At 38.2% G+C, this 21923-nt stretch overlaps 1 long non-coding RNA gene across 1 annotated transcript in view; it reads left to right on the forward strand.

Moving 5' to 3' along the window:
* The window catches only part of LOC126458560 (uncharacterized), a 92867-nt gene extending 71428 nt beyond the window's left edge, over positions 1–21439 (forward strand). The window contains exons 2-3 of the long non-coding RNA XR_007585659.1: positions 17509–17671; positions 21343–21439. This is a non-coding gene — a long non-coding RNA (uncharacterized LOC126458560). The remainder of the gene's footprint in view (positions 1–17508; positions 17672–21342) is intronic.
* Positions 21440–21923: the final 484 nt, after the last annotated feature.

Genomic DNA, 21923 nt, shown 5'->3' on the forward strand with positions numbered 1-21923 from the left:
TTAAAAAAAATTTTTTTTAAATAAAAAATCTGTAAATGTAATGGAAACAATGATGCTCTTCAAATCATAAACGAATACAAAAATTCTCCCAAATGGTTTAACAGCAGAATGTCCAAATCTCAGTTACTCTAAAATTAATGAACTACAAGTTGTACTTTCAGAATTTGTAGACATAAAAGAACTCTGTTTAAATCAAAACTGGCTCACAAAATAATTTTAAACTCAGCTGCAGCTTTTGTAGAAACAACACATCTTGTGGAGCCTCCTGTATTCTACTTGATGGTGTAATAAACTATACAGTTAAAGATTTCAACTGTTTAAATGAAGAATGTTGTTTTTGAAAGTGGTTTGTTTAAAACAAGGTGATTTGAAAACTGAGATATCATTGTACAGAATTCCTGGAACTTTTCTTAGACAAATTTCAGCCTGCTTTGGAAAAATTTAAGAAAGAAAACAAGGAAAAAGATACTAATCAGAGCAGACTTCGAATTAGTACATTAGTTGAAACAAGTAACACTGTAAAATTTCCTGATTTAATCCAGAAATCTGAGTTTAAATTAAACTTTAATGTTTGTGCTAGAGAAAACTTTTGGTCAGCAATCTGCTTAGATAACATTCTAACTAATTATCGATTTGCTGATACAAGGAAGCTTTGCCTAGATCTAGGGATATCTGATCACTCAGCTTTACTTACAGAGCTCCCAAAAACAGACCAACTATAATCTGAGTCTTATATATGAATCAATTTAGATTTGTTTTGTGAAAAGTTAAGAGTTATTAAACTAGGCTTTAGATGGCTGTACTCCAAGCTACATAAACTTTGATAAGCTTTTTTTTTTTTTTTTTTAGGTGTGTTCAATGAAACATTTCCCTTAAATCATATCAAAACAGAATAAAGAGTAAACTGAATTGGATTACATCAGGAATAAGAATTACAGTGTCAGAAAAGGACAGCTGCATGATGAGCTTAAAATAAATAGAAATGCAAATTTTGTAATTTGTGTAAAACTCTATAAGATTATTTGTTAACAAGTTGTATTGGCAGCAAGAAAACTGGCAACATTGTTTTCATAAACAAACAAAATAAAACAAAAGCAGTCTGATCTGTTGGCAAATCAGAGCTGCGAGTAAATATTAATTCAGAAATAAAATAAGGATAATATTATTGTAAACCCTTCAGGTGTCAAATTGCCTCAATGGATTCATCGTAAATTTAACAAAATCTGATGTAAATACGACATCCCATCAGAACAATTTGAATTTCCGGCAAAAAGATGACAAAAAAATTTTTATTTTGAAAAATTCAATACAATGACTCAAAAATATGTAGAAGACACTATGTTATCACCGGACAGTAAAAATTCAGCTGACTGGGATTTAATACCTTCCACAGTAATCAAAGCAGTATGCCACATGACTTCTTATAAACCATCCTTTGAACAAGGTTGTTTCCCAGATGTGCTAAAATGTGCTGAGATAAAGCCTCTTCAAAAAGGGGTCACCAGAAGATATGGCAAATTATGATGCTATATCTCTCATTCCTATCTTTCCTAAAATAATTGAAAAACATGTGGAAAAATAACTTGTAAATTTGCTTACAGAAAGTGACATTGTTTCCAAAAATCAGTTTGGTTTTCAAAGAGGAAAAATCATCATAAATGTCATCAGTGAATTTAGAGAAAGCATTAACTCATCATTGGTCCAGGGTAAAACGGTTTCAGAAATATTCTGTAATCTAACAAAAGCTTTCAGTGAACCACTTGTTAGTACTTTAACAAGCTTAAGAGCTATTGGATCATGGATACCGCATTAAAGTGATCCAGTTTGTAATGATCTTTAAATGTAGACTACTTAACTTGCGTTGGCCTGTGATTCATCGATGTTGTGGATGCTGCGAATAATGAGAACATCACGAAAACTTCAAGCTTGACAAATTATTTATTGATATCAGCTGATCAACAGAACTGACAGAAGCGCAAAACAACTGACAAAACTGAGCTAAACCGAACTGAAATGCACTGACTCCTGAAGTAAACAAAACTTGACTGACTCCCGCACAGCATCGCTTTAAATATAATTTTAACAATTGCTACCATTGTTAATTTATTACAAAATGTAACTTACAATTAAAACCAATTTCATCTAAACTCACTGCTTTTACATTTGTACAGGTTACAAAATATAATGTCAAATAATATAATATTTTTATCATCATCTTGGTTTTGTGTGTGAAAATTAATTCAAAATCTGATTTCAACAATTATTTTGAGGTTACTTTAATTCCATAATTAGTGACTGTATGGATTTTATTTCTAACATTTGTTTGAAGTATACACATCGTGCTTTGCCAGATTACATAAATAAAATACACACGTTTTCTCAAATACCAGAATTTCGAAAATTTGAGTGGTGTAACTAGAAAGAGGTAAATATCTGTGCAATTTATAAGCATAATTAATTACAATAAATTACATAAAAATGAATAATGAATGAAATTACATCACTGGATAATGATTGTTATTTTCATTTGAATCATAATGAGGTTTTGTGTTAGTGAATTTACAAATTGCAATTAAGGTAATTACAGGTGTTAGTTACTTATGCTAACATTTCCACAACCTCTTAATATTTGTTGCTAAACATTTATTACTTCAATTTCACGATCTGATATTTAATTTGGCATATGTACATATTTTTCTTAATGACAACAATCTATTTACAATCAAGAGAATGTACGTCATTCCAGAATATTCTGTATGTATTTGCAAAGAGGAATAGGTTTTTGGGCAAACTGGACTGAACGATGCCTATAGAAACACACATAAAAGACCCTAGGAAGCACTGAATCATACGATAAGTACATGGATGCATATAAAAGAGGTGGTATTGGACAGTTCATAATAATTTTGGGGGAGGCAGTTCCATAATAAGTTCTTGTCTGATAAAAAGGAAACAGAGTTATTTTAAAATCAAATTCAGTTAACTACTACTACAAATGGAAAATACTCTCCTAAGGAGTTCTGCAGGGTTCAATACTACATCCACACCTGTTCTTCTTGTCTGTGAATGATACATCATTAAATATTGATGCTTGTTCAGTCTTGTTTGCGGATAGAATATGACACTACAGAAAAAAAACAGCAGATAGTGTGCAAAAGGTTCTAGGGAAACTTGAATCCTGGTTTCATAAAAATGAACTAAAACTGAATCAAACAAACAACTAACCCTCCTGGCCTCAACCTTCGTTAGTCACTGTCCTTACCCATCCAGACCTCTCTCTGTTCTCATTCCAGTACTACACAGCCGTCATTTCACCGCCGCACCCAGTCTTTTAATTTCTTTTATTTCTCTCCTTTCCGCTACTTACCCCCTCCACCCCTTCTCTCCTGCCCTCCGTCTAAACTGAAACACTTCACTCCCACCATACTATCCCTCCCCCTTCCCACCCCAGCCTCCTCCTTACCCCCACCCAGTTGCCACTCCCATCATGCACTGGTGCTGCTGCTCGCAGTGTAGTTTCAGCTCTCTGAGACTGCAGATGTGTGTGCAAGTTGCGTTTGCATGCGTGTGTGTGTGCATGTACTTCTGACAAAGGCTTAATGGCCGAAAGCTTTTATTGTGCCTATCGTGACTCAGCATCTCCGCTATATGGTGAGTAGCAACTTCCCTTCACTGGTATTGAACTAATACTCAATGTCACAAAGACCCAGATAATGAAGCTTGTCTCTAAATCATTAGCAATGTGCCCTGTGAAAGCAGCTCATAATAATTGACTGATGACAGAAGTAAGCCATATGAAATCCTTGGGCCCAAACCTTGACTGAAGTTGAAACTGGAAGACACATGTAGTCTCCTTGACAAATAAATTAATGCCCTATTTTTTGTAATGTTTATTTTTATCTGGTGCCAGTCACATGAACACAAAAAAGACAGCCTGTCACATTTATTTTGAATTGGTTACTAGGTATGGGATAATTTTCTCAGGAAATTCTATGAACAGCACAAGGCTATTAATTCTTCACAAGAAAATCATCAGAAAAAGCTGGCCATAAAAATGAGTCACTTCGCCTGTTATTTAAGCAATTAAAAACACTAACCATTCCTTTACTGCACATACTTGAAATTTTGATTTTTGTATACTATAACCATCCACCTCCTTAGCTGAGTAGTAACGTGTGTGCCTACCATGCAGTAGGCCCGGGTTCAATTCCCAGCTGGACTGGAGATTTTCTCCTCTTCTGCACTAGGTGTAGTGTTGCCCTCATCATCCTCTGATCATCATCACCGACGTGCAAGTCGCCCAACATGAAATAAGACTTGCAACCCAGGGGCTGAACTTCCCTGGATGGGGCCTTCCGGCCAACAATCACATGATCATTTCAGGTATTTCATTTTGTATACTATAACCAATATAAACTTGAAAAGTATCACTTCAACCACAGCTATGGTACTTGCCACAAGGAGAATGTCCAACTTCCCTCACATCACTTAAAAGTTTTATGCTCATATATCACTATACACAGGGCTGGAAGTATATAGCTACAAGACAATAATAACTACAAGACAGGAACATATTAAACATGGGCCTTGGCTTTCTGAAAATATTACTCCACATTATTTTAATAGAGAAATGTTATTATACCCATCAATGAATTCATAGAACAGAATCCGAAACTCTGAACAACAGAAATATGTAGACTACTATGTGTAAACTGTTAATCTATAAGAAATATTGTAGTGTTATTGATATTTTTACATGCTCTTGCATAACTGTTAATTTATAACACACAACTTTCTAAAAATAAAGTAAAAAGTTCTTTTGTAAATCATTATATCCTCTTTAAACTTGACATTTGTCCTGTACAACAAATCCAATGATCTTACATTTTACGCGATGAGAATAATAAATTACATTTCATCTGTATGTACCAAATTTGACTTATCAGTATTGGTGCTGGATGCCAAGCAGCCAGCACTATCTGGTTATGTTGTCTATTTAAACTATAGTGCAGATGTTAAGTAAAATTTACAATGTACGTTCGGTCTAATCAGCCATCAGTTTCCACCACTGTAGCTGTGTAATGTAACCCAAGGTGTGATTTTGTTTTGAATGTACCAAATTAACACTGAGTGAAGTGTGCCGTAATTTAAGATTTGAATGCTGAATAGTATTCTACATCTACATAGATACTCCGCAATCCACCATACGGTGCGTGGAGGAGGGTACCTCGTACCACAACTAGCATCTTCTCTCCCTGTTCCACTCCCAAACAGAATGAGGGAAAAATGACTGCCTATATGCCTCTGTACAAGCCCTAATCTCTCTTATCTTACCTTTGTGGTCTTTCTGCGAAATATAAGTTGTGGCAATAAAATTGTACTGCAGTCAGCCTCAAATGCTGGTTCTCTAAATTTCCTCAGTAGCGATTCATGAAAAGAACGCCTCCTTTCCTCCAGAGACTCCCACCCGAGTTCCTGAAGCATTTCCATAACACTCGCGTGATGATCAAACCTACCAGTAACAAATCTAGCAGCCCGCCTCTGAATTGCTTCTATGTTCTCCCTCAATCCGACCTGATGGGGATCCCAAATGCTCGAGCAGTGCTCAAGAATAGGTCGTATTAGTGTTTTATAAGCATTGCATTGTATTTTATTTGACTCAGTTGTCAATTACTCTGACATAAGACTTCAATCTCCAAGTGCCACGGAGAAAGTAGTACAATGTATCTGTAATTTGTAGTACTGGGAAACTAAACAGTGCTGTAAACCCATATCCTAACTCTGTTGCTGAAACAGTCCTTACATTAATGTCAAACTGTTTGTTTTATATGTGAGGCGTCTCTTGCAGAGGACTTGCCAAGAGAAAGCACCACAACCAACCACACCTTGGAAGAAGCAGTTCACTCCACCTAATGGCAAGTTCATCAGAGTGCCATTATGGAATATGTCCACAGGAAGATGGACTGAATGAAAATAAAAGTATTGATAGAAAAGTAATGCATCTATTTACAAAAGATTACAACCTTTTTCCATTGCAAATGACTTGGAATTTAGTAGTTCTGTACATGCACTGAATCATGCAAGGTGTAAGGACAGTTAGTTTGACCACACATTGTTGCATATCAGCTACCAATGAAAGCCACATGGCTGCGACAGGACACTTCATTTCACAAAATTTTAGATTAGTCTGCGTTGATGGAATGGGCTCATTTCAGTGGTGCACATATCAGCCCAAATTTGTCAACAGCTTTAATTGCAGCCACAGACAATTTCATCTCATTGGCAAAACTGTAATGGTAGTAAAGACAACGCAGCCAGTGGGAAAACTGCCGTTTCCAGCCTTCTGCAGTGGAAACATTTTGGCTGTTATGTTATTAAGCTCTTAATTTAGATGTCCAAGATGTCCTTAACCCACAAATGCCCAGGGAGTTGAAAACGACACGGCTGTGACCTGACAAGGTTGCCTGGACATGGACTGATGTGTAAAGCACGTGCCAGTTTGGGTAGCACCAAGCACCTGCAGGTCTCCAGGAATATGGCAATGCTAAAACTATGTCTGGACCACAGCAACAAATGAGGTTGACTGTACCTGTTTCTGTAAGAAAACATTTAGCTCAACATATTGTTCTTACCGGTCAGGTCAGAAGAAAACGTGCACTTTGAAAAAATGTAATACATATTTGCAAAACAAATGCTTTGGAAAGTTTCATGCACAATTATATTATGTTTTATGATTACTTAATAGTTTATAATTTGTAATAATAAAATCTGATTATCAAATTTCAATTAATAAACATTAATTGGTCTAAGATTTATTTTGATTATTTCTGTTCATAGTAGTGTATGACCTTACGATTCCATAGGTCACTGTTGGTCCACTGTAAAAATGTCCTTTCAGAACTGACAACTACAAATTATTGTTATGGTCATTATCTGTGGTCACTAATAAATCATACGTGTGAAAATAACACAACTCCATGACATAAAAGTTTCTGGGCATATAAGGGTAAACACTACCGGTCCACCATAAATTAAGATTATTGTACATTTTCTTTTTTTTTTAAGGAACATTAGTGTAATAGAATGGCTATTAATGTACAAGATGAACGGTAGCAACATTAATGTCAAGAGGCTGATACAGTACATGCCAATAAGGTGTCACTCTACTCTGTTTATGTTGGAGATTATAGCTGAAGTGTCAGTCGGTGAAAACTACAGTTGCCCTTTGTAATACAGACCTTCCAAACATTCCTCAAGATGAGTGTGTAATCTGCTCCAACCTTTGTTCAATTCTGAAACTTTCTGATGTTTGTCCCATATATCATCCCACCACCATCACTTACTCCAGTTCAGTCACAAGCATCACCTATCCCATCAAAGGCAGGGCTACCTGTGAAATCAGTTATGTGGCCTACAAGCTAGGCTGCAATGACTGTGCTGTGTTCTATGTGCACACGACAATCAACAAACCTCTCCGCCCCCATGAATGGCCACTGACGAACTGTTGCATCACTTCTATCTTTGGGCGGGCCGAATTTATTAGGGTCATCAGATCTTATGATATTGACAGAAAATTGGTCTCCTCAATTATTTCATTGCAAAACCATGATGGATATGTTTATTTGTCATGGTCGGACAAACCGGAAAACGTATTTATGATTTGCCAGTTTTACAATGGGCAGAAAATCAGAACACTACCATGCAATGTATGGTACAAAGCCAAATTAAGGGAAAATAAGTGTATGTGAATTTGCAGAATACCAGTTCAAAAGTGACTAAAACAGCCTGGAATTTGATAACCATTACACAAATTTATTTGCACAATTTAATCCAGACCAAATTACAAAAAATAGTACGCGTTTTCAGAACTAGTTAATACTGTGGAAAATCATGTTACTGTTCCAATTAACATGCAGTGTGCTTTGCGTGTTCTTTGAACACTGCTGACATCATAGACTACAGAAGGGGGGGGGGGCAGAGGGGGGGGGGGTTGTGGGTTGATATTGGCAAGTGATCAGTCAAGGCTAACCAAAAAAATATGAGTATAAAATGAAGGTACTATGAGACAGATGTTCAGTTGTATTGCAGTAAGACTGGGAAAATAATGCCTAAATTAAAAACACGGAAAGATAAAAGGACAGGTGCAACTCATTCTTTACCATCGGCTGCAATAAGAATTGATGCTGCAAGATCTACTACATCTGCTACTTGTTCTACTGCTAATGTTGTTAGTGATAATTCTGTTGCAGATGAAGTACTTGCCCCTGTGGTTGATCTGTTTACTAATTTACATGATGAACCACAAGAACCACGACATATTATTCAAGAAGCATATGACAGTGTGAATTAAACACTCCACCTATTGAGGAAGCAGATAAGCATTTCAGAATAAAATGGAAAGCTGAAGATGATCCCCGGCTTGGTCTGGTAGAATATAAGCAAACACGAGAAGATACTTCAAGTAATGAAGTAGAAATGGCTGAAGAACATACTGTAAAGTTTATCCCAGTTCTGGTCATTAAATGTAGAGTATACGAGCTCTTCTGACACCAATTGTAAATGTATACAGGCTTTGGGAAAGGGGGGAGGTGGTTGTTACATATGCCTCGTGACGACAGGGTGCAGGAGGTCGGGCGGTCAGGATTAGAGAATGGGCATCCAGGGCTGCCGTTAATTGACAAAACAAGGAATTAAGTACAATAAAGAGGATATATTTCAATATACGGAGTACAAAAGGTGGGCCTAGGGTCGGAAGTTAGTTGGTTTATGCCAGTCTAGGATGTTGATCAATTAAATGGAATGGGCAACGGAAGGTGAAGCGGTTCATGTTGACTTACGGTGGTGGCTGGTAGCAAACAGCAGAGCCAGAGGCTCTGCCTTCCGAAAAGACAAAAAAAGTCTGTTCTGCTCAAGGTCTGGATTACAAGAGAGAGAAGCAAGTGTGTTCTGCACCGCAGGACATTCCGGCGTCCACACACGTGATCGGTGTCCCGCGCACGCTATTGGCTAAAATAAATGGCATGAACTCACTAGCAGTTTCAGCAGAGGGCTCAGGGCATCTCCTGTCAGCAGCTTTAACTGGACAGAACTGCCTCGGTTTTGAAAGACAAGCAACTTGTGTCACATGGACACGGCGTGAATTACTCTGGGAGAAAACTTGTAAAGATTCCACTGGGCCTTTGAAATAAATTACTTCAACCAATTCCCTAAAATATTCCTTGACTGGCTGTCATCCTGTACAGTACTATTCATTATACTGGAAATAATAATATTGGTACCAATGGTGGTTCTAATAGTGTGGATTAATCATCAAAGTTTTTTATTTGGAAAAATGTAAATGCTATTAAAAATGGTGATACACATTTTATTAATATGCATCTATTTCAAGTGTGGGGTTATGGACATAGCTGGCAAGATGTTATAGATACCCAAGGTAATGTTGATGGTAAATGTTATGTTACATCTGGAGCCCAGAGGTATTGTCAATTAAGTCAATGTTTCTCTAAAGCTCAATTTCATAGTCTACCCGATTACTGTTATGTCAAATCGATTTCTATTGATTTAAAACCTGATGGATTAGAAGCTTCATTTTCTGCAAGTAGTGTGCTAAGTGGATCAGGATCTGTAACAAATGTACCATTTATTTATTTATAATAAAGGTGAAAATTTAGCTCATGAAATAGTTGAAATAAATAGTATATCTACTAATCCAATGTTAATTAGTGATATCAAGGGGAAAAAGATTTAGCTAATATCATGTGGGGAGATGGATATAATGATTATCCATTCTGTACAACAGTGGTATGTAATTGGCCTAATTATGATTCTTGGATTATTCCATTTTATAATAATGGTTCAGGGAAAAAAATATGTGGAGTACTCAAAATGAAGTAAGAGGGCCAGTATTATTGAATAAAACATATTCACAAGGTATAGCAAGTAATGCAGTTGATAATTCAGAAATTTTTTCATGAAATTATAAGCCACAAATAGGTATAATTAAAACAGCATGTTGTACTCATGGTGTAGGTTTAGCAGATGATACATGCATGTTAGGTTCAATAAATAGGCCTGCTTTTTCAACTGTAATGAAAAATGAAAGTCCAAGTGGTTTTGGAGTGCAAGAAGAGAATGAAAAATTAAAACCAATATCTAATAATATAACATTATTTCTTTATGATCAGTGTATTGAAAAAGGTCAGGAAGTAGGTAAATTGAATGAAATACATCAAGCACCTCAAATAGCTAGTTTTAGTTTAGGTATTAATCCTGTGTCAAGTAATACTCCTACTGAGATAAATTCGTTTTTGAATGCTAAAATGGTAATTCAGATGACAACTAGAATTACTATAGGCACTAATTAAGAAACACATAATTATCAAACACATAAATTAAATCATACTGATGAAATATGGATGACTTCTTCAACTAAATCTTTTGTAGATAACTTCAGGTGTGTTTGTTTTGATTCTAATGCAACACACTGTACTGAAATAATACCTGGATCTTCTGCAAGTATTTCTGATAATTTAAATGTACCTAATCCAAAAAAACATAAAAACTGTGATCGCAGTAGATCACCTATTACAGTTACTAAGGATGTTAAGGATTTAAGATAAAACTATTTGTATTATTTTTGTAAAAGTTTATATTCAACAAACAAATTGTACAAAGAAAAATGGATTTAATTGTTTTCTAATTTTATATCCCATGTAATCCAATAATATTTACAAATCCTTTGTTCCCATACATCTCCTTTGAAATATGAGGATGGTTTCAACAGTTCTCGGAACGGAATAGAAAAAAAGTACTTATATCACTGAAACTTTTTAATTTTTCAATGTACCCTCCTTGTAGATTAATGCACTTGGTCCAACGATGTTCCAGTGCCTTGATCCCATCTCGAAAATAAGTTCCTTCCAGGACTGCAAAGTAGTTGTCAACTCTGGCTATCAATTCTTTGTTTGAAGTGAATCTTCGTCTACCAAGAAAAATTTTCCGTTTTGGGAAGAGATGGAAGTCTGACAGAGCAATACCAGGTGAATAAGGCAGGTGTGGCAACAATTCATACCTTAGCTCATGTAATTTTGCCATGGTAATGGCATGTGTGTGCTAGCGCACATTATTTTGATGGAAGATGACTTTCTTCCTTGCTAAACCTGTCCTTTTTTCATGTATCTTTTGTTGCAATTCGTCCAGAACGTTAGCATAGTATTCTCCAGTAATTGCTTGCCCAGTGGGAAGGTAATCTACAAACAGAATTCCCCTTGCATCCCAGAACAATGACGCCATGACCCTTCCCGCTGAAGGAATTGTCTTTGCTTTCTTTGGTGGCAGAGAATCAGCATGTTTCCACTACTTTGACTGTCATTTTGTCTCTGGGGTATAGTAGTGCACCCACACACATTTCATCTGTGATCACAAACCGGTGCAAAAAATCTTGTTTGTTTCTCCTAAAATGGGCCAAACATTGTCCCAATATGTCCATTCTCAAGCATTTTTGATCCAGCATCAAGAGTCACGACACCCATTTTGCAGATAACTTTTTCATTTCTAATTCTTCAGTTAAAATGTGATATACCCTTTCAAATGAGATCTGGCAAGCGTGAGCAATTTCAAGCACTTTCAATTGGCAATCCTCTATGACCATTTTGTGCACTTTTGCAATGATTTCTGGTGTAGTGACACATCTTGGCCGACCACTGCGTGGATCATCATTTAAGCTCTCCTGACAAAATTTAAATTTATTTGTCCACTTGGCAACAACTGAACATGAGGGAGCAGAGTTCCCTTGTGTATTCTGTAAATCAGCATGAATGTCCTCTGCTTTCATACCTTTCTTTATGAAGTACTTAATCACTGCTTGAATCTTGATTTTTTCCATCTTCGCAAATCGCTATGGGGAAACAACAACAGAGCCATGTGTCTGCCACAGCTCTCTTCCAAGAGCACTGATGTGGTACATGTTCACAGGCAACAGTCCAATGGATATCACTTGAACAACTCGTTATGCTAGCGCTGACCTCTCGTGGTCATTCCAAGAGCTTTTCAAAACCACCCTCCTATTCAATATTAGAACATACAAATACAGGGGTTTTTTGAAGAGTAAAATCTCCTTCAAACTTTATTTGAATATTAGGAGGATCACCACTCAAGATATGTTTTAATTGTTCAAATGGTCCTGGATCAAAATTAGGATCATCCATACATATTAAACATTTATTAGCACTTTCAATCAATCCAAGTGTAAAATGTTTATTATTTTTATTATACCATCCAGTATTAATCATAGCACTTGCTATTAAATGAGAAAATGTAGATTTGAAACAATTAGGTGGACCTATTAACTGAATACAATTTTGTTTTCCATTTGTTTTGTTTAATATATTCTACAATGTAAATATAAAATCATAAATGATATCCCAGTCACCAGTTATATCTAAAGACTCTTTTTTGTTGAAATAATAGGAATTAAACTGTTGTGCTTATACTTGAAAATACACTTCCTTTGCATTCAAAAGATAATTATACAATTATCATACAGAAAAATCACTTAACATAATTTGAATATGTTTAATAACATTTGAAACAATGTTTTCATTTAAAGTATAAAAAGAAATATTATTCCTCCTAAACAATGTATTTTGTATCTTGTTGATAAGAACAGTGACATGATTTTTCACGGTTCTGAAAACGTACTTTTTTAAATAATTTGGTCTGGATTTAAAATGTGCAGCTGAATTTGTGTACTGGTTAGCAAATTTCAGACTGCTTGAGTCACTTTCGAATTGTGATTCTCCAAATTCACATACATTTATATTTCCTTTAATTTGGCTTTGTACCAAACATTGCGTGGTAGAGTTATGATTTTCTGTCCATTGTAAAACTGACAAATCATAAATACATTTTCCGGTTTGTCTCACCACGACAATGAAACATATCCATCCTGGTTTTGCAATGAAATACTTGAGGAGATTGATTTTTCCATTGGTGTCACAATATCTGATGACCCTAGTAAATACGGTCCGCACAAAGACAGAAGTGATGCTGTTGTGCAAGATAAATCTGCATGATCCGTTACATCATTTGCATTTGTGAATGAAGTGGATGTGTTCTCAATAACTTTGTGCTTTTTTGGGGAAGAGGAAGATGGTGGTGGTGGTTAGTGTTTAACGTCCCGTCGACAACGAGGTCATTAGAGACGGAGCGCAAGCTCGGGTTAGGGAAGGATTGGGAAGGAAATCGGCCGTGCCCTTTCAAAGGAACCATCCCGGCATTTGCCTGAAACGATTTAGGGAAATCACGGAAAACCTAAATCAGGATGGCCGGAGACGGGATTGAACCGTCGTCCTCCCGAATGCGAGTCCAGTGTGCTAACCACTGCGCCACCTCGCTCGGTGGGAAGAGGAAGACAAATCTTCCTTGTTTTGTGTTAATTTTCTATAAAAATCTGTAATGATTTTATAATGGTTTTCATATCGGTTTTGCCAGAAGACGTTATGTTTTCAATTGCTTTGGAACTTGAATATAATGCAGAAATTAAGAAATGTTTGGTTTGTGGAACGGTTCCATTTGTCTTGTATATAATTCACTATTTTGAGTAGTGATGCTCATATATTTTTTGATAAAGTGGCTATGTAGCCATACAAGGAATCTATACATTCTTGATCTGACCGATATAACTTAACAATTTTAATTAGTAGTGTTATGATTTCTAAGTATTGGTACTGAATCAGCACTGCCACTACTTTCAAGTTTTCTTTTCCTACTCCTTTTCTTAGGTAATAAATTCAAACTGGTGTCTTCTTTTTGCTCTTCTACGACAACTTCTAGATCTTCACCTGGGGTTTTAGGAGGTTCTTGATCAGGAACTTCCTCAGTATCAGAACAGTCTGAAGATGAAATAGTAGCACTAATTTTATTATTGGACATGGCTTTCAATCCAAATAATTCGTTAATTTCTTTCTGGTTTGGCAAAAATTATATATATACCTTCTATTCCTTCCTTCAGTAACCTAAAACATTTCAAAACTACACTTTAGTTTTTATTTGTATGTCATCATGATAAATGTATTTATCAACAAATTTTGTATGTATTTTTTTTCCAAATTCTGGTTTTAAACATACATTGCAAAAAAGAATTAAACTCATTTGTAATATTGTTTGAGATGTATTATTAATATATTTACATCTAATTTCCATTGTTTGAAGAGCATAATGATCTTGTCATGGAGAATAAGTTGAATAGATATAAGGTCTGGTACTGACATATGCATGTACAAAAGTTAGTTCTTTCGATGCATCATTATATTTCTAACTGACAATTTCATTTATGTAAATTTCAGGACACAGTGCTGATACTAATCGTGCTTTATAAATACTACCCTTATGTAAATTACAAAGCAAATGTAATTTTCCAATATTGCATACACGATATATACAATTGACCAAAACAAATTTTGTAATTGGAAACTTGTATTCATTTGCCTTGACCATTTTATACAACACATATCAGATATTATAGCCAAACATTTCATAAAATGATCACATCTTCTTATTTCTTTCAATTTCCAGTCAAAAGTCCACTGGAAATTATCATCATTGGGGTATATATCATAAGCCGTTTGTCCAATAACTTCATGAATACCTCAATTAAAAATCTATTTAGGTCACATTATATATATATATACACACATAACCACACACATTCCTGGAAATGGAAAAAAGAACACATTGACACCGGTGTGTCAGACCCACCATACTTGCTCCGGACACTGCGAGAGGGCTGTACAAGCAATGATCACACGCACGGCACAGCGGACACACCAGGAACCGCGGTGTTGGCCGTCGAATGGCGCTAGCTGCGCAGCATTTGTGCACCGCCGCCGTCAGTGTCAGCCAGTTTGCCGTGGCATACGGAGCTCCATCGCAGTCTTTAACACTGGTAGCATGCCGTGACAGCGTGGACGTGTACCGTATGTGCAGTTGATGGACTTTGAGCGAGGGCGTATAGTGGGCATGCGGGAGGCCGGGTGGACGTACCGCCGAATTGCTCAACACGTGGGGCGTGAGGTCTCCACAGTACATCGATGTTGTCGCCAGTGGTCGGCGGAAGGTGCACGTGCCCGTCGACCTGGGACCGGACCGCAGCGACGCACGGATGCACGCCAAGACCGTAGGATCCTACGCAGTGCCGTAGGGGACCGCACCGCCACTTCCCAGCAAATTAGGGACACTGTTGCTGCTGGGGTATCGGCGAGGACCATTCGCAACCGTCTCCATGAAGCTGGGCTACGGTCCCGCACACCGTTAGGCCGTCTTCCGCTCACGCCCCAACATCGTGCAGCCCGCCTCCAGTGGTGTCGCGACAGGCGTGAATGGAGGGACGAATGGAGACGTGTCGTCTTCAGCGATGAGAGTCGCTTCTGCCTTTGTGCCAATGATGGTCGTACGCGTGTTTGGCACCGTGCAGGTGAGCGCCACAATCAGGACTGCATACGACCGAGGCACACAGGGCCAACACCCGGCGTCATGGTGTGGGGAGCGATCTCCTACACTGGCCGTACACCACTGGTGATCGTCGAGGGGACACTGAATAGTGCACGGTACATCCAAACCGTCATCGAACCCATCGTTCTACCATTCCTAGACCGGCAAGGGAACTTGCTGTTCCAACAGGACAATGCACATCCGCATGTATCCCGTGCCACCCAACGTGCTCTAGAAGGTGTAAGTCAACTACCCTGGCCAGCAAGATCTCCGGATCTGTCCCCCATTGAGCATGTTTGGGACTGGATGAAGCGTCGTCTCACGCGGTCTGCATGTCCAGCACGAACGCTGTTCCAACTGAGGCGCCAGGTGGAAATGGCATGGCAAGCCGTTCCACAGGACTACATCCAGCATCTCTACGATCGTCTCCATGGGAGAATAGCAGCCTGCATTGCTGCGAAAGGTGGATATACACTGTACTAGTGCCGACATTGTGCATGCTCTGTTGCCTGTGTCTATGTGCCTGTGGTTCTGTCAGTGTGATCATGTGATGTATCTGACCCCAGGAATGTGTCAATAAAGTTTCCCCTTCCTGGGACAATGAATTCACGGTGTTCTTATTTCAATTTCCAGGAGTGTATATATATAAAAACAAAGATGATGTGACTTACCAAACGAAAGCGCTGGCACATCGATAGACACACAAACAAACACAAACATACACACAAAATTCAAGCTTTCGCAACAAACTGTTGCCTCATCAGGAAAGAGGGAAGGAGAGGGAATGACGAAAGGACGTGGGTTTTAAGGGAGAGGGTAAGGAGTCATTCCAATCCCGGGAGCGGAAAGACTTACCTTAGGGGGAAAAAAGGACAGGTATACACTCGCACACTGCACTGGAGGATACCCTTCTTGCAATATACCCTATGTTCCTATTACCCTCCTGGCCTCAACCTTCATTAGTCACTGTTCTTCACCCACTTATCCCCTTCCCTATTCCCACTCCAGCCTTCTTTTCCACTAAGGCAACTACAGTCTTTTTACTTCTCTCCTTTTCTGCCCCCCTCCCCCCCCCCCCCCCCCCACCCTTTTTCACTCACCTATCACCTTCCCTGTTCTCACTCCAGCAATACACAGCCTTCTATCCCACAAACACATCCACAGTCTTTTTCCTTTCTTGCTCCCCCCTCCTGCCCTACGTCTAACCTCCAAACTGCACATAGCAACCTTACCCTCTCCCAACCTCGTCCCTGTATGCTCCCACCAGTAGCATTTTACCATCCCCCACCCCTACCCTGCTATCCCTTCTCCTCCCTGCCCCAGCCTCCTCCTTACCCCCACCACACAGATTATTTCCCTCATTGTGCGCTGTTGCTCGCAGTCTGGCCACAGCAACCACAGAAAGTGTGTGTGACTTGTGTTTGCATAAATGTGTGTGTACATGTTGTCTAATTCAGAAGGAGGCCTTTTGGCCGAAAGTTTACTTGTTTAGCCGGCTTTTGTTGTACCTGACAGCAACACAACATCTCCATTATAAGGTGAGTAGCATTCTACCATTTTCATAATATTGTCATTATTGTATACTTTCCTTCTATGTTGTAATTGAATAGATAAAAAACCTGCTCACCAAGCGCTGGCATGACACACACATAAAAGAAAGTTATAATTACGCAAGCTTTCAGAGCCAGTGGCTCCCTCTTCCAGCAGAAGGGTTGAAGGGAAGGAAGCGGGGTGAAGGAAAAAGACAGAAGAGGTCTAGGAAAAGGGGCAAAATTCAGAAAAGTCACCCAGAATTGTGGATCAGGGGAGACTTATTGGACTCTTTCTTCCCTTCAATGCTTCTGCCAGAAGGAGCTGCTGGCTCCAAAAACTTGTGTAATTATAACCTCTTTTCACGTGTGTGCTCTGCCACTGCTTGATAAGGAGATTTTTCATCTATCCAATTCCATTATATTGCCAAAGATTGATTGTTTTCCTTATATGTTGTATAATTTGCATTATATTTACTTCAATTTACAGGTTGCAGTGCTCTAGGCTTATATCGGTGTGCATTGAAAACACCACAAGGCCATTAAATGCAGTTTCAAGAACCACTGCTGAAGCCTTGAAATAGAGACTCTGGCTGGTTCCAGAATCTCCAGCAGATCAAGTCTATTGCTCTTGCTACTCTACTGGAGCCAAGGTTCGAAACACTGGTATTTGTCGTTGCAACTTCTGTACTCTGTGAAAGAGTATTCTCAAAAATTGTAATTTTAATTAATGACAGAAGAACCCATCTCAAACCTACAGACATTCAGAAACTAACATTTCTGATGCAATGCCACTAGTAATTAGTCTCATCTACTGTTAAGTTTGTAGCATTGTCTTTTGTTTCTTACAAACTTTCATACCAATAGAACCTGGGACCAAGCTGATCTCTTCTGTCACCTCTTCTATCAATCACAGTTATGTGTAGACTGGTTTCCCTGAGTACTCTGCAGCTTTAATAATAAGGACCAAAAATACCTAATGAGATTTTATGCATGCATTGTCATTCGAAATAGTTGGGTCCTTTAGAAGATCTTTAGCTGAAGTAATGCTCACTGCCTCCTCCCGCAATTTAAGAACAATGTTCTCAATGTCTTCCAAATGCTCGCTGTAGTATTCCATGGCCTCTAGCCACATTCCCAAGCGAATAAGTATGGGTTCTGGTGGAAGTGGTACATTGGGAAATTCCTCACCAAATAACTGGATTCTTGTAGGTGCTTTTAATAAAAAAACCTTTTTGACAGCTGAAACTAGCTTATCTACTTGTGGAAATTTGGGACGCATCGTCTCGGCTACATGATTCATAGCATGGGCAAGATATGTGATATGGAACAAGGCTGGATAATATACTTTCAACAATTTAACACGAGCAATCATGTACTTTATTTTCATCTACACTGTTGGGGAAAAGTAATTTGAAGGCTTTATTAGCAAAGTGAGCAATTTTTTCCTGGTTAGTCTTGTTTTAGCTACTTTCTGCATTCTGCAAATCAGATGAGGTACAGAGCAAGTGTCAGGATCTAATTTTTCAACAATCAAATTAGTCGCATATCAACCTTGTCTGCCGGTTTTCTCATCGACATCCACATGTATGAATCGCCTGTATCTCCCCTTCTCCTGTTCAATGTATTTTCATGTAACGCATCTTAATAGTTCTTTCTCAGTGTAGATTCTGATGGAATGCTGCAGTGACAGTATTTCTCTAGAAAACTTCTGAACTGGCTATTTCCAACTGCAGTGAATGGTATGTTTGCTGCAACAATGGCTCAACACAGGTCAAGATGAAATTCGTTTTTGTTTGTTGTATTTGGTTTAGGTACAAACGTTTGTTTCAAGTTTGATTTATTTTTTAAATTTGCCTGTTGTTCAGTCCCTGCAATGTGCCAAGCTTAAATGCGACCTCTGTTCAGAACATACCTAAAAACAAAAAGAAAAGAGAAATACTTTATGGAAGAATTGACATGCGAGATCTACTTAGCAAAATTAACCTACACTAAGGGTATAAAAACAATGTGTATGTATGTACAACTTTTATTGCCTTTATTTAATGAGAAACAAAATAGATTTTTTCCTAAAATCCAACGTCTGTTCATAATTATAACAGCTGCTTATTAACATGGAAAAATTTTAACTTCTTAAAGTTTTTTACTTGAATGTGTTGTCTTGTAGAAAGAAAGTCTTTAACTCATATGAAATTTGATTAATTCAGTTCTGTGCAAAGGGCCTTCTAAAATATTAAGTTACTTAATGCTCTAACTAATGGTTAGAATACCTTAGTCCAAAATCTAGATACATTTCATAGCCTTCAAGAAAAATTTTCCACATAATTAAAGACAAAATAGCACAGCACATTTCTAACAGGTTGGTTTATCAAGAGACACAAAGAAGTCATCTACAGATGGTCGAGCGGAGACATCTCTGCATGAAGCTAGGATAGCTGTCGGGAATCTGTGAAGTGTCTTCGATGGTAATAAAAAATTATTAGAGTTCAGCCATTTATTCACAATGTTTACAAGACATTTTCCTTTTGTACCAGCCTTGACTGTTGCGCATTCAGCTGCATGTCCAGCAGCTGCACAGCCAGGAGATGATGTCAGCAACCCTGGCGCTCTGGTGGAATGATGGTGAGCAGGCATAGCCATTGCCCAGCACAAAGTGAACCTTGTACTGGCTGCTGGGGTGTCCTTGGTCCTACTCCAAGTTCCACAATGACTCTTTATGACCGCGATGTACCTGTGTTGGTAGCTGTGTGGTCAATTGGTCTCCCCCCCTCCCCCCCCCCCCCCCCCCGCCGCCACCACCACCACCACCACCACCACCGGTAAGTTTCAACACTCAGATGTGCTGAGTGTTGAAGAGGAAGACAGCACCCAAGAGGCCCTAAAATAGGTTCTCTACAGTATCACGGTCACGGAATCTAGTGCTGTTACTGTGAATGCCATTGACCAACTCATGATGAGAGCTGGGGTATTTAAAGTTAGCTGTTGTGAGGCTGTGATGTGAGGCTCAGTTTGCAGTGAATGCATGGGTCCCCCCTCATTCTGCTATATTCACTTAACAGACTGTTAACTGCTGTGTCAGTTTCTCACTATGTACTCTTATGAAAGAGACAGAGTTTATTGCAACACATCATATGAGCTCACGAACACCTGTTTCCTTTGGTCTTCTGTCACAGCCTCCTTTCTGCTGAATCCACATCCTCACTCAGCAGACAGTGTCGTAATGTATCAACAACCTGACCCATCTGTGACACATTGACTCACTTCCTGTCTCTGGCATGGCTTGATTTTGCTTCTGGCAATGTGAATCAATTTTAATATTTTATTTCATAATTTCTACCCTCTACTACTCTGTACTGTAACAGTTCCATAAACCAATTCTAAAGTATGTGAAATAACATTTTATTACAGTTTTCAAGAAGCATTTACTTCATGAAATTATTTTTACATTATTGGACAAAACGGATACGAACTGGGAAAGAAATTTGGATATTTTCTAAGTTATTCTATGAACAATTTTGCAAGAAAACATTATTTAAAGTGTGTGGGATGTAACTGACAGCAGGTATAAAATGAAATGTTTTGTTTTTATTTCAGCTTTTAACCTACAAAAACTTAAGTATTTAATGTATTCCACTTAGTTACTTTTTTTTTCCTTTTTCAAAGCATTTTTAACTTTCTTGAATACAACTGTTCAATAATGTGTTGAAGTAACGTATATGCCAGGACAACCCTTTCACACCGAGCGAGGTGGCGCAGTGGTTAGCACACTGGACTCGCATTCGGGAGGACGACGGTTCAATCCCGCGTCCGGCCATCCTGATTTAGGTTTTCCGTGATTTCCCTAAATCGCTCCAGGCAAATGCCGGGATGGTTCCTCTGACAGGGCACGGCCGACTTCCTTCCCTGTCCTTCCCTAATCCGATGAGACCAATGACCTCGCTGTTTGGTCTCTTTCCCCAAAACCAACCAACCAACCCTTTCACAGGCGGATCATTTGACACACACACATAAATGTTTCTTTGATTATTTTGCTGCAAATATAATTTTTATTTTTTTGCAAGTATTTTATTTGTAACATAAATGTTACACTGTCACCCTAAACTAAACCAGTTGCAAGACTGCTTTTCTCTGTAAAATTAGATTGTCTTCTGAGAAATTCACATTCAATATTTCTAATATACTATATGCAATGAAACCAAGAGATTAATGAGGCAGAAGTCACATATATTCATCCAGAATTGCACTACCACCATCATCATCATTGTCCACTATTACACTTAAATATTGAGGGTAGTTACCAATTTGTTCATTCTAATGTTCACAGAAAGGAGACAAATGAACAGGTCATAGTGGAAGCACCCTGGGTCTACAAGCTGTACAGGACAGACATATTGATTTGCTGCCATTATGGCACACAGCACTGTAATGAATAAAATGGTGAATTCACCCAAACACTAGAATCTTTGAAGTGTTATAATTTCTTTATAGTAAATCTCCTACATTAAATTACGTTTCAGAGCCAGTGTTTTCATTACCATAACTTGAAAATAACAATGGGAATACCATCTGGAATATTGCAAGAAAGGACAGGCAGTTAACCATAATCCATGACCATATGCTGAAGGAAAGAAATATTTTTATACATTATATGTCTGCTTGTGTCTGTATATGTGTGGATGGATATGTGTGTGTGTGCGAGTGTATACCCGTCCTTTTTACCCCCTAAGGTAAGTCTTTCCGCTCCCGGGATTGGAATGACTCCTTACCCAATCTCGCGTCCGTCGGCCGTCGTAATTTAATATATATATGTTATTATTATTATTATTTTTTGATTGTTGCCGACTTACGTGGTGGGCCTTAATAAAAATGATATTTAAGTTGAACAATGTAATAAACTTTTCATAT

This window comes from Schistocerca serialis, chromosome 2 (assembly GCF_023864345.2).
Source record: "Schistocerca serialis cubense isolate TAMUIC-IGC-003099 chromosome 2, iqSchSeri2.2, whole genome shotgun sequence".
Lineage (NCBI taxonomy): Eukaryota > Metazoa > Arthropoda > Insecta > Orthoptera > Acrididae > Schistocerca > Schistocerca serialis.